The 12840-nt window shown below is 43.9% G+C and overlaps 1 long non-coding RNA gene across 1 annotated transcript in view; it reads right to left on the bottom strand.

Moving 5' to 3' along the window:
- Positions 1 to 12840, bottom strand: part of LOC135365427 (uncharacterized) — a 141362-nt gene that overhangs the window by 13510 nt on the left and 115012 nt on the right. The window contains exon 2 of the long non-coding RNA XR_010413271.1: positions 258 to 547. This is a non-coding gene — a long non-coding RNA (uncharacterized LOC135365427). The remainder of the gene's footprint in view (positions 1 to 257; positions 548 to 12840) is intronic.

The raw sequence follows: 12840 nt of genomic DNA, 5'->3' as shown, positions 1-12840 counted from the left end.
TTACTGTTGAAACAAACATGTCAGTTGTAATGTGATACATTACAAACATCTCTGCTTTCCAAATGGCAGGGGAGTTACTGCCAGAGAAGAAAGGAGAATTAAGCCCTTCTCCAAACAAAGACATTCTCCCTTTGTATAACCAGAGACAGGAGATAGGATCTGAGTGTGTATTCACTGGCTTCTGGGCTGGAGATGCCAATCATTTCTTCCCTGTCCCCCAGAACTTACAGCAGAGGCCCCAGGAACTGCTCCCCTACCTCCAGATGTAGCAGCTGGCCAGTCCTTGCCGAATCCTTCCAATTTTCCAGCTGTGTACTTGGGGATAGGAAGCCACGATCAGTTCGCTAGAGGCTATGTCGACCGAGGAGCTGAAGCTGCCGTTTGAGCTGCCATTTTTGGCTTGATCCCTGGAGAACCCGAAGTGACTCAGACGTACAGCAGCAGTGAGAAGCCCCAGTGCTCCAGGGAGAGAGACAGTGATGAAGACAGGAGGTGACCTGGTTCCAGATACTTTCCTGTTGTCTGCATGTGGCCTCCTATACTTCCTCTGTCGATTGGAAAGGAAAACTAATCAAAGATGGAGAAGAATCCTAGTATGTTCCCAGGAGGACTTGCAAGGCAACGTCCTGGGGAAGGTGTGGCTGGCCTTAGGAATATTGCAGGGTGCATTTTCCTCCCTTTCAGGGATTTTTTTTTCCTTGAAAAACAAATAGTAGTTTCTAAAGAGGAGTTGAATAAAAGAAATATATTTTCCTTAGGAACAAGATGTTTTTTGCATTTGCCAGATGGACCCAATAGTCATCTGTCAGTAATGCATTTGTTTTCCTCATGTAGACATTTAATCATTTAATGAGTACATACGGGCTGGCTCAGGTCACACTGGCCGGAACACATGTATGCGAGCACATGCGCGCGCACACACACACACATAGTTCCAAGGGAGGCATTTGCCTGATGGAGATTATAAAGCTGGTCAATAAAATAAAAAGCATTTACAGAACAGCTTTTTGAAGTCCAGCCTTAACAGACACTATGCCTCTGTCATTTCCCCCCATAAGACCTAGATTTACATCTGTGTTTTACATACACTTTTGAAGGGTTGCCACATTTAGCAGAAGGTCTTGAAAGGTTTGTTTTGATGGCACTTAAAAAAAAAAAGTCGGAATTTATGGATTAAGAAAGAGATGGGCTAATTGGCTTCTCAGGGGGACTGCACTCTCTCCCTCATTTTTTGTTAGATGCTTACTCTTGCAATTTATGATTCCTGTTCATGATTTGAAAGCTCCTAAGAGCCAAGCAGTTCTAGCCCTTACTTATTTAATTCATTCACTAGCTAGGTCAAATACATCCCTTCTATTTGGCTAAAGACTGGCCAGAGGTATTTTAAAGTGTACTAAGATTTCAAGTTATTTTAAGTTTTATCTCTAAGGCCCCTTGCAAGTGTTGATTTGTCTACAAATTACAAGTGCAGAAAGAAAAAATGGCCACTTTTTAAATTTTTTCCCCAAAATATTGATCAAGCTCATCCTAAGTACCAATTTGTCTCAGCAGCGTTGAGAAGAATGAGGCACCGTCTCTGAATACAAGTAACTCACAGCAGAGGCATTCCGCCTGGTAAAAACAGGATGTATTTCTTGGGGAATTTCTCACAGTAGGACATAGCTCAGGACTTTTGCCCTTTGCTTTGGAGAAAACTTTGCTCAGAAGTAAGCACAGTTGGTCTAAGTGGTGTGAAATGGGGGACAAGGGTTCCCCAGGGAAGGGTCATTCAGGGGGCTTAATGCAGGAGGTAGGACTCAAAAAGATGCGGAGCAAGCGTTGGGGAGCTAGAAAAATGGAGGGAAGGAAGAAAGGCCCATCCGAAGAGCTGACCCTGAGCCCCAAGGGGGCAGAGGCCAATTAAAGAGCATTGTGAGAGATGAGATCAGCTTGTTCCGGCAGGTTGTGATGGACCTTTGAATCCCACGGCCCAGGGTCCCCCTCTGTTCTCTTCTATATCCTCTCTATGCTAAGGCATGACATGAACAAACTCTGAATAAACAGAGCTGCAGGCCAAGATATATTTGGGAAGACTAATCTGGTTCCACCGTGTGGGAAAGATCAGAATGAGGGAGACACTAGAGGTGGGAGACAGGGACCAGTTAGGAGCAATTGTCTAGGAAAGTAACCAGTGCTTTGGAAATTCAGCTGGGATTGCTGGTTTCAGTCTGGGGTTATAAATTCCAGAACAACACAATGTTGACAGGGAGAGTTATAGAATAGGACCCCGCCCGGGTTCACTTGGGAGGGAATGAGGACAGTGTCTCACCCATCTTCTGCCTGAGCTCTCTCCTCTGTCCTGTGGGTTTACCCCCTACCCCTGCTCCCAGGGCTCCCTTCTCCTTGCCTTGTTCTGGGGATTGGGGAGCAGATGGAGCTTCTTGCTTCCATCAATCAGCAATCAGCAAGCCTCATTGGCAGCTGACCAGTTTGGGAATCTCTGGTCCAGGTGGAGCCTCCCCCAAACCATCCTCCCTATCAAAGTCCTCCACATGGGTGGTGGTGGTTTTATTTAACCCGGTCTCTCTTCAGTTACTATTGCAATGTAGCAAAACATCTAATTGTGCCCATTCAGATCTAAAGATGCAAAGAATGCTGTGTTAGGGGACAAACCCAGAGACATGGCCACAATCATTGCACCTGCCCCAGCTGACACCAGCCTGAGCTCAGGGCCCCTGCCAAGGAGGTGGCATTTCTAGCCCTTTGCAGAGCGTCATTCGGGATCTGAGAGCCAAGAAAGCCAACATGCTCAGAATGCGCATGAGAATTTGTCTCTACTTTGGCATAGGCCTAGGAACAGGGCCTCCCTGCAAATGTAAAGTGGAGAACTTTGGAGTAAAACTCAGTTCACGGGTAAAACTCTGCTTTCCTTTAAAGGCTCTGGTCATCTTGTTAACAATTAGGAAAGAGAATAGTCCCTTGGAAGTAGCCTCCTAATCCTATATATTTTATTATAGTTCTAAAAATCTCTCAGAGGGCAGCAGATGCCTTTGTCCTACATTGAAATTATTTGTGACTAGGTCAAGAGTCAGTCTTAGGAAATCACAAGACATCCCATGAGCACTGGCCAGAAGTTAGATACTTTTAATAGCAACATGTTTTTTTAAATTTTGTGTTTATATCATTTTGTTCTAAATGTAGAATCTATTTGGAATTTGGAAAAAAAGAAAAGAAAAGCAAAATACATAACTCACTATCACTGGCTTTAAAAGAAATAATCCAAACTTTGTATTTGGTTGTGGGAGACAGGGTTAGTAAGGGTGTCTGAGTCTCTTCCCCTATCCAAATCCCACCCACCCTGGAGTGTTTGGTTCAAGTTCCTTCTTTATAAAGTTTTCCTGAGTCAGAACAGCCCAAATTCACCTCTTCCTTTTCTGAACTGCTATAAAAATTAGTCAGTACCGTACAGTTTAGTTCATTGTTAACTGCCTTGTAGTATATATACTATTATATGTGCTGTTCCTGTTTCCCCAACCAGATGGCAAGGTATTCTAGAAAGTATGGCTCCTGTTAGGCTTCTCGTTATCTCCCAATAATGGAGCATACTCCTGAGAGCATTGTAGGTATTTGATCAAGACTTCATGAATGGAACATTGAGCATCTAAGTGGGGCTCATTTCAGGAGCCACATCTGGCTCTGGGTCTGCCCTTTACTGCAGGAGGAGTTCAGGCTCAGCATGGTCCAGGGCTGGACATATGGACAAGGTGTGTTGTGACGATGTCAGTCACTCATTGTTGACAGTCAGAAGTAGCTGTGAGACATACTGGTTAGGGACAGTCTGCAAACCTTGGCTTGGCTCTAAATTTTCCCACTTGTTAGCTATGTGGTGTTGGATAAGTTACTTTACTAAACTGTAGTTTCCTTATGTATAAAATGGTAACAAAAATAGTACCACCTACTAGAAGTTTTTTTGAGGAAGAAAGTAAGTTATGTAAAATCATATGTCCCACTTCATCCATTGGGTATGTAAGCAATGTAATTCCACCCATGTCCTCAGAATATGCCACTTGAGGGCCTACGTGTCCAGATTAGGAAAGTTCATCTTCCTATTCCTTCCCTGTGGACCATTTCCAGTGTCAGCCTGGAGACCCAGAAACACCTACTCAGTGTCAAGTGTCAGTCCTGGATCTTCTCTCCTTGTGTTGGGGTGGGGGATGATATGGAGAAAAGTAAAGAAGAAAGAAAAAGCTGCGTAAGGATTCCTTTATGCTACGTCACCACTCTCTCCACCAAAAAGACTCTTAGAAATAAAGAGAGCATTCCTGATGGAGGCAGAGGGCTCTCGGAGTGGCCAAAAGGCCTCCAATGTTGGGACTTTGTTCAGGCCTGGACTGTTGGACTAATTTGGCTGTTGTTTGTCCCTATGGGACAATAAGCAGGAGAGACCTCTTCTCCAACTCATCAGTGGGAGACAGTGGAGCCTTGATGACTGATAAGTGAGGTTCATATTTATTCACTGCTAGTGCTGGTCCCATGGCAGTGAAGGCTGGCTGTAGGAGAATGTTCCAGTGTAGGGGTCAGGCAACCTGGGTCCTAAGACCTTCTGGAGCCACCAGCTGCCTATTCTGTGGCCTTAGCAAGTCACAGTCTACTTCCGATGTCTCAGTTTTCTTATCAGTCAATGGGATAGATAACGTCTACTTTATCCTCTGTGCAGATTTTTGTGGGACTGCAACCATCATGGGTTGGAGCTTGTGTGGGAACAGCTATACCACTTTCTTTCTCCTCCCTCTCCTTGAAGGAGTGGCTCCCAGTGGCTCCCCGGACAGTGTGTACTTGGGGATGAGTGAGTAGCTTGGACTGGTCACCAGAAAGGGCCCTAGAATAGAAGATTAGATTCAGATGAGTACTGTCAAAAAGGATGAACTGTGGAAACTTCCTGCTATCTATCTATCCACCTATCCATTTATTAAACACCTATGAATTGAGTATCCAGGGTGTGCCAGGCACCCTGAGGCCCTTTGCATTTCTCCTCTGGGCCTGACTGTTTGCTAGGCTCTAGCAGTGAGAAAGCATGAGGACAATCTTATTTGTTTTTACCCCTTTCTTTGGGATATGCTGAGAGGCCTTTCTGTCCTAACCATCAGCCCAGAACAAATCTACATGGGACCTGAGGGCAGGGGCAGCTTGGCCTGACCAGAGAGCTCTGACCCCCAGTTCTGGCCTGTTCGCATCAGCTAGCCTTGCTCCCGCACACTCGGTAACCGGCAGCAGCACCGGGACGGGCAGGAGGCATTTAGGATTGACAGGGGACAAGAGGTGGCAGATGAAGTTTCACCTAGGGTCACCCTCCCCGCCAGAATTTCCCACTCTACCTTCTGCTGCTCTTGACCTTTCCCTCACTCTGCTCACTTCCTTCTGACTGACTGATCAGTTGAAACATGGTCAACTTTCCTCTTTCATCTGCTCCAGTCCAGGAGGTCTTAAGAATGACACATGATTGGGGGAAAAAATTTGCAAATTATTTTTGAAAGAAAAAAGAGCACATTGGAAAGTAGGGATTTGGAGACAGATTCAGGGTGTGGCGTGAAGGCCTGTCTGGGGCTTCACACAGGTTCCTCTTCTCTCCGTTGTGCTGTTGGAAACCAGCGTTTCCGTTTGATGGACAGTAATCTCACATATCCTCCTCACCCCCAGAGCCAGATGGTGCTCTTCAAGGCAGCAAGCTCCTCCAAGAACGATGGCCTTACCAGAATGGCGCTGCCCAGGGCAGAGTCCTGGCAGTGGTAAAGTCTCACGAGATTTTCAGGCCTGGGAGCCGCAGGATTGGAGGGATGATGGAAGCTCTGTAACCTGAGGTGGAAGGCCTGAGGTTGCCCGTCTGGGAATCATTCAGTCGGCAGACACTCTGGACGGAGGGCCTGCATAAAGACCAGTAGCCCCAGGACAGAGGGCCAGAGACAGCTGGGAGGGTGGGAGGGAGCCCCGGGGAAAATGGTCATGGTTTGGTGGGCCTTGGCAGCCTGCTCATGCTGCAATTCTAGGAGGTTTCTTTCTCATTCTACTTTGGCTCAAATACTGTTGGCTGAAATGAAGAGTGTTCTTAACGGCAAAGGAAACTGGCAGGATTGGGGGAGAAAATTCATGGAAATGGTTCCCGGTGCCAGTTGGGTGTTTCTTACTTGGGTTTTGCTACCCACATTTAGCAACCCATTATTACGTGCAATGTTCATAAATTGCGGTATGTCCTGTGTGTAACTTATTTTTTTATTTTTTATTTTTTTAAAGATTTTATTTATTTATTTGAGAGAGAATGAGAGAGAGAGAGAGAGAGAGAGCACCTGATGGGGGGAGGATCAGAGGGAGAAGCAGACTCCCCGCTGAGCAGGGAGCCCGATGCGGGACTCGATCCCGGGACTCCAGGATCGTGACCTGAGCTGAAGGCAGTCGCCCAACCAACTGAGCCACCCAGGCGCCCCTGTGTGTAATTTATTATATAGAATACAGAGTGGTCAAATATATTAGTCACCTGTATATGGCATGTATAATCAGAATTACCAGGCTCAGAGCTTTTTGAAAATCATTTAAATTTCTAATCCAAAGAACGTCACTTAAAAGTTTTAAGAAGTTTTGGGATATCAGAATTTGTGTTTTATCTGAACCCAAGACTCAAATTTTAGGTTTGTTTTGTTTTGTTTTTTAGTCAAACCTGCCAGCATGCCTCAATTCCCAGAGACAGATGATGTAATGTAACCGATTTTTCAGCTATTTGTGCTTCCTTCAGTCCTGGCTCTGGCAGATGCCAGAAACTAAAGGGAAAAGGATAAGAGAAAAAGAGTCCGAGATGCCTAGGTGGCACATGTCATGTGAGCCTCATTGGCCATTTTTACTACTCCATACTCATCAGGTGGAATCTACAGAGCTCAACCGAGAAAACCAAACTAAAAGCAAAGAAAGGGGATTTATTTCAATTTAACAAGGGTTTATTGAAGGCCTTCAATGTGCTAAGTGCTGGGGTTACACAGATGAATGAGACCTAGCCCTGGCCTCCAGGAGTTTGTGATCTGTGTAAGGACAATAGAATGTAAAGGAGAAAGAACACTAACAATTACTGATGACCTACTTCATTCATTCATCTGACAAAAACTTTTGAGTGTCCATTATGTGCCAGAAATCGTTCTAGGTGCTGGGGATGCAGGGATGGGAAAGATGGATGCAGACCCTGCTCTCATGAAGGTTTCATTCCAGTGGAACAGGTAAACAAACACTTATTAAAAATGCCATGCTGATTGTATTGTGGTTTGTCAAAGAGTTAAACATAGAATTACCATACGAACCAGCAATGCCACTTCTAGGTATATACCCCAAAGAATTGAAAGCAGAGATTCAAACAGATATTTGTGCACCCATGTGCACAGCAGCATTATTCATAATAGCCAATAATGGAAACAACACAGATGTCTTTTGAGGCATGAACGGATAAACAAAACGTGGTGTCGACACACAATATTCAGTCTTAAAAAGTAATGAAGTTCTGACACCTGCTGCAACATGAATGAACCTTGAAAGCATTACGCTAAGTGAAAAAAGCCAGACACAAAAGGACAAATTATCTTACAATTCCACTTACGTGAGGGACCTAGAACAGGCACATTTCTAGAACCAGAGTGTATAATAGAGGTTATCAGGGACTAGTGGTGGGTGGGTGAGTAATTGGGAGTTACTGTTTAATGGGGACAGAGTTTCAGTTTGGGAAGATGAAAAAGCCCCAGAGATGGGTAGTGGTGATGATTATGCAGCACTGAGAACAATGGCTCAGTTCCGCGCAACTGGATACTTAAAAATGGTGCAAATGGTAAATTTTATGTTATGTATATTTTACCACAGTGAACAAACAAAGAAACAACAACAACAAAAAATGCCGTGCTGATAACTGAAGGAGGGCAAGAGCTTGACGAAGTATTGACTTTAGATTGCATGGCCAGAGATGGACTTTGAGGAGGTGCCGTCTAAGCTAAGATCTGAACATCAGAACTAAGAGCAAGCAAAGGGCAATCAGAAGGAAAAGTATACCTAGAAGAAGGAACTGTTAGAGCAAAGACCAGAAGGTAGAAATAGGCTTGGAGTATTTGAGGAACAAAAAGAAGGCTAGAAGGATTAAAAAAGTGTAAGGGGTGTGGTCAAGATGGGGACTTTTTGAAGGCAGGATAAAGCGTTTGGGCTTTATTCTACTGTAATAGGCATTTGTTGGAGGGTTTTAAGCAGGGAGTAACGTGATTTGATTCACAAGATCAAATCATTTGAGTCATGGCCACTATGTGGATATTGCAGATGTAAGAGGTGAAATGGAAGCTGGAAACTAGTTTGGAAGCTATTTCCATAGTGTGCATGTGCAATAATTGTGCCTGGGTCTAGAGTGAATTTGGGATTTGTTTGGAGGCAGAATTGACAGGACTTACTGATGAACTGAATATGGGGTTATCATGAGGGGAAAGAGAATCTGGGTGGCTTCTTAATGTTTCTGACAGAGGCAATGGGTGAATCATGGCCCCTTTTGTTACAGGATTGCAGGGTTCTTGTCTCATGGAGTTGAAGAATGAATCTCTCAAACACAAGAATGAAGTGAAGTGAAAGTTTGTTAGGTGAAAGTGAGAACAGAAAGGAAAGAATAAAGCTCTTTAGAATGAGAGGGGTCCCGAATGGGTTGCCACTGTGGGCTTAAATTTATTGGCAGTCTTTTATTGAGATCTGACCAGGAAGCTTGTGGCTTTGAAATTCTGGTACCATCTTGGATTGAGCAAGGACTGTTGATAACATTCTTAATGGCTTACTTCTTTGAGGTCTGGTCATTTTGTGATTGCAATGTAGCTCCCAAAAACGAAACAAAACAAAACAAAGAAAACAAACTCCCTAACATTTAGGGCCAGGTGGTCTGGTTTGTTCCCTTATCTCTTGTTCTCTCTGTCTCTACCTGCCAGGAATAGTCTCGGAGCCAATCAGGGGATTCCTGTCTCTCTCTGCCTGTACCTTAACGCTTTCCTTACTCACTTTGAATGAGATGGGAAGTCTTGAGGAAGAGCAGGTAGGGTGAGGAATCAAGTTTGAAATGTCTATTAGGCAGGTAAGTGGATGTGTTGAGTAAGCAGTTGGATATGCAAGTCTGGAGTTCCAGGAGAGGAAGGGATGGAGCTATAACTTAGAAAGTCCTCAACATTTGGACTGTATTTACTTAAAATGGTGAGCATGACTGAGATCACCTATGGGAAGAAGTGTAGATAGATCTAGCCAGGGGACCTTTTACCACCATGTTTCTAAGTTACTAGGTACGGACACACATTCCATTTTAGAGTTGCTCACGTACCTAAGTGGGAGCACAGTGACTAAACTAGAGGTAGGTTTAGGAATACAGAGGAGGAAGAAATCCATTCTGACAGAAAGTCTGAGAGGGATTCATGGATGGGGCATTTTATGGGGACTTGAGCCATAGGCAAGAGAGAGATTCATGGGGAGAAAGCATCAGGAAAGAGTTCCAGATGGAAGGAGTAGTATGAGCAAAGACTCAAAGTTGGAGTTTAGCCATTTTTTAAAAGAAAGATTTAATTTGAAGGTCTTAGAAAAATGTAGAGCTATGCTTCTCACAGTAGAGTGCTATGTTCGAGGGATGGATGTGTGTATGGGCCACAGAGCATTCATTGTCCTGAAGGTCAATTCTGCTCAAACTAAATTTTTTTCACATGATTTTAACTAAAAATTTTAAATTAAAAATACTGCTGTTATGTGACATTTATATAAATTTTACAGGTATTTCAGGTTATGCATGGCTGCCTCTGGGTGCACACCAGACTCTCATTCACACACACACACGCAAACACACACATTTTCTCTCTGTGGTTAGAGAACATTTTGTTGAAAAAAATTGAGAAAGACTGTATTGTAGCTGATATTTTTACATAGATAGTTATCAGGTAATTCCTACGTGAATGTTTTTCTGCTATTCATCTATATATCGCAAATATCGGTCTTCAGATTATTAAAAGGACTCCTTTCAATTTTATCTTGCCTTTCTCTCTCCTTCCAAGTTAGTGCCTCTAAAAGTTTACCTAGCTTTTGGTCCTAATGATAGTTATGATGTCTGACCCATGGTTGGCTATTTCATTGTTGAAAATGACTTTATAAGGACCTCTTATCAGTAATGGGTCAGGTGGCTCAGTTCAGAGGCATTCACTCAGCCTTATTCCTTCTCCCATCCAGAATGTCCTATAATCCAAATAGACTCCCCATCCTTAATTTAAGTGTTTTTTTTATCTCTTTATTGAGATAATTATAGATTTACATGAATTTTAAGAATTAATACAAAGAGATCGTATGTACCCATTACCCAATTTCCCATAGTGGTGACATTTTGCAAAACTAATATAGCATCACAACCAGGATATATTTTTTAAAGATTTTATTTATTTATTTGAGAGAGAGAGAGAGCACGAGTGAGAAAGCACAAGCAGGGGAAGCAGCAGAGGGAGAGGGAGAAGTAAACTTCCCACTGAGCATGGAGCCTGATGTGGGGCTCGATCCCAGGACCCTGAGATCATGACCTGAACTTAACCGACTGAGCCACCCAGATGCCCCTCACAACCAAGATATTACGACTGAAACAATCCATGTATGTTTTTCAGATTTCCCTAGTTTTATTTGTACATATACTTGTGTGTATGTGTGTGTGTGTGTGTGTAAGTTCTACACAGTTTTATTACCTGTGTAAATCTGTAGATTCACCACCACAGTTCAGGATATGAATGTTCCAACACTACAAGGATCCTCTGTGTTGCCCATTTATAACCACCCTGCCTCCTCCTCCCTACCTCCTCCCTACACCTTGTCAATAACTAAATCTGCCCTCCATTTCTAAAATTGTGTCATTTTAAATATTATATAAATGGACCCAGACAATACATATCCTTTGGAGATTAACTGACTCCATTTTTTGATCTCTGCTGCAGCTTTTTGGCCTCCCTCTTCCCCTCTGTCCCACATCTGGGCAAGCTGATAAGAAAGTTCGAGTTCTTCCTTTGGCACTAGGGGGAGATTAAAACCATGTGAACCCCTGCCAGGTGCAGGAGTCCTCCTCCTGCTCCAGCCCCTAACCACAATGAAAACCCCTAGCCAGTCTCTTTCCCAACTCCCTCAAGCCATTTTTGGGTCTGCTTGGGAAGCTTGCCTAGCTGGCCTCTGAAAACTATATTATGTGAGACATAAACCTTTCCATACCTCCTTGATGTGTATGTAGTGTCATTAGTGTTAATATTTGCACCATATTTTTGGTGGGAGTCCATCCTCTTTTTCCCTAGCTGTGGATGGCTACCATAGCATAATTTCTTACATATTCATCTAGGTTGTTGCATGTATCAATAGTTTGTTCCTTTCTATGACTGACTAGTATTTCATGGTATGGACGTAGCACAGTTTGTTTAAACATCTACCTCCTGAAGGACATTTTTTTGTTTTTACAGTTTTTAGCTCTTACAAATAAAGCTGTTATGAACTTCATGTGTTAGGTTTTATGTGAACATAAGTTTTTATTTCTCTAGGATGAACGCCCAGGAGTACAATCGTTGAGTCTATGGTATTTGTATGGTATTTGTTTGTTTGTTTGTTTTAAACTGCCAAACTATTTTCCAGAGTGATTCTTGCCATATTCCCAGCAACGATGTATGAGTGAGTGATCCAGTTTCTCTGCATCCTCGTCAGCATTTGGTGTTGTCAGTATTTTTTATCTTAGTCATTCTGGTAGGTGTGTGGCAATATCACACAATTTCTTTGATGCTGTTAATGTTCATAAAATATGGAAAGAGCCCCAAATCTGCTGCATCCGTCCCCACCCTGCAGAAGTGCCAAAGTCAAGTAGCCTGACTATGGAGTGTTACAGAGTGAGGCAGGGTCTCTGGGGCAACCCATCATGAAATGTGGAATCTATGCTTTGATTGTGAGAGAGATTTATCATCAGGAGCCACTGTGGACAAGAAGTCTGCTTGTACTCATGTTAGTCATTACTCGGTATTGTGATTATTATTAGTCAGTGATGAGCCATTTCTAATAAGGACCATTCAGGTTATGATCTTGGTAGAAGAGTCATTGGTGGGGGGATTCTTTTCCAGTTTTTCCTCTTGGGAGTAGGGATTTTAAATGAACCTTTACTGGCAAATGCACCGGGGTGTACACTTGTCATGAATACCAAGACACAAAACAATGGCCACAAGAAATGGTGAAGGCTGCCTCTGTGCAGAGCCTTGCAGCCATGGTCCCTCTTCCTTCTCCACTGTCCCTGAAGACATGTTCAAAGGCTGTCTTTGTTCTAGTTCTCACCAGGGCGAGAGCACTTACTCGGGAAGGTGACGGGAAGCAATCTGCAGTCCTGTAGCTCAGGGAGTGACACTCTTTCTCCTGGCATCATGTGGGCTCCGAGCCCCTGGTTTCCCTACTCCAGGGCTTCTAATCCAGGCCTGTGATCAGAAAAATTTGCTCCTCCCCGCCCCCCACCCCATGAATCTCACCCCACAACAAAACTTCCATCACGGGTGGAACACTCCTGGCCTTGCCAAGTAACTGGCGAATGGGATACACTTCCTGAAATGTGGCCATGGGTGTAATGAGGAGAGCCCGGGATTGGGTTCCTCAGATGTCTTCCAGGGCAGGCAGGTAACTGTGCCATACAGAGGCTGTGCCAGAATCGGGAGGGCTTGGGCCAGTGCAAATTGGGGAGCAGCAACATTCCACCTAGGGAAATGTAAATGATTCAAAATGCTGGTGGGGTTGCAGCTTGCTGCCTTGGCTAATCGCTTTAAGGAAAACAGGAAAGTGCTTGTG

Source organism: Mirounga angustirostris, unplaced genomic scaffold (assembly GCF_029215605.1).
Source record: "Mirounga angustirostris isolate CCGP_5_RB_7025 unplaced genomic scaffold, mMirAng1.0.hap1 SCAF_7, whole genome shotgun sequence".
NCBI classification, from domain to species: domain Eukaryota; kingdom Metazoa; phylum Chordata; class Mammalia; order Carnivora; family Phocidae; genus Mirounga; species Mirounga angustirostris.
Note: the sequence above shows the minus strand (reverse complement) of the source record. Positions and strands in the feature narration are given on the sequence as shown.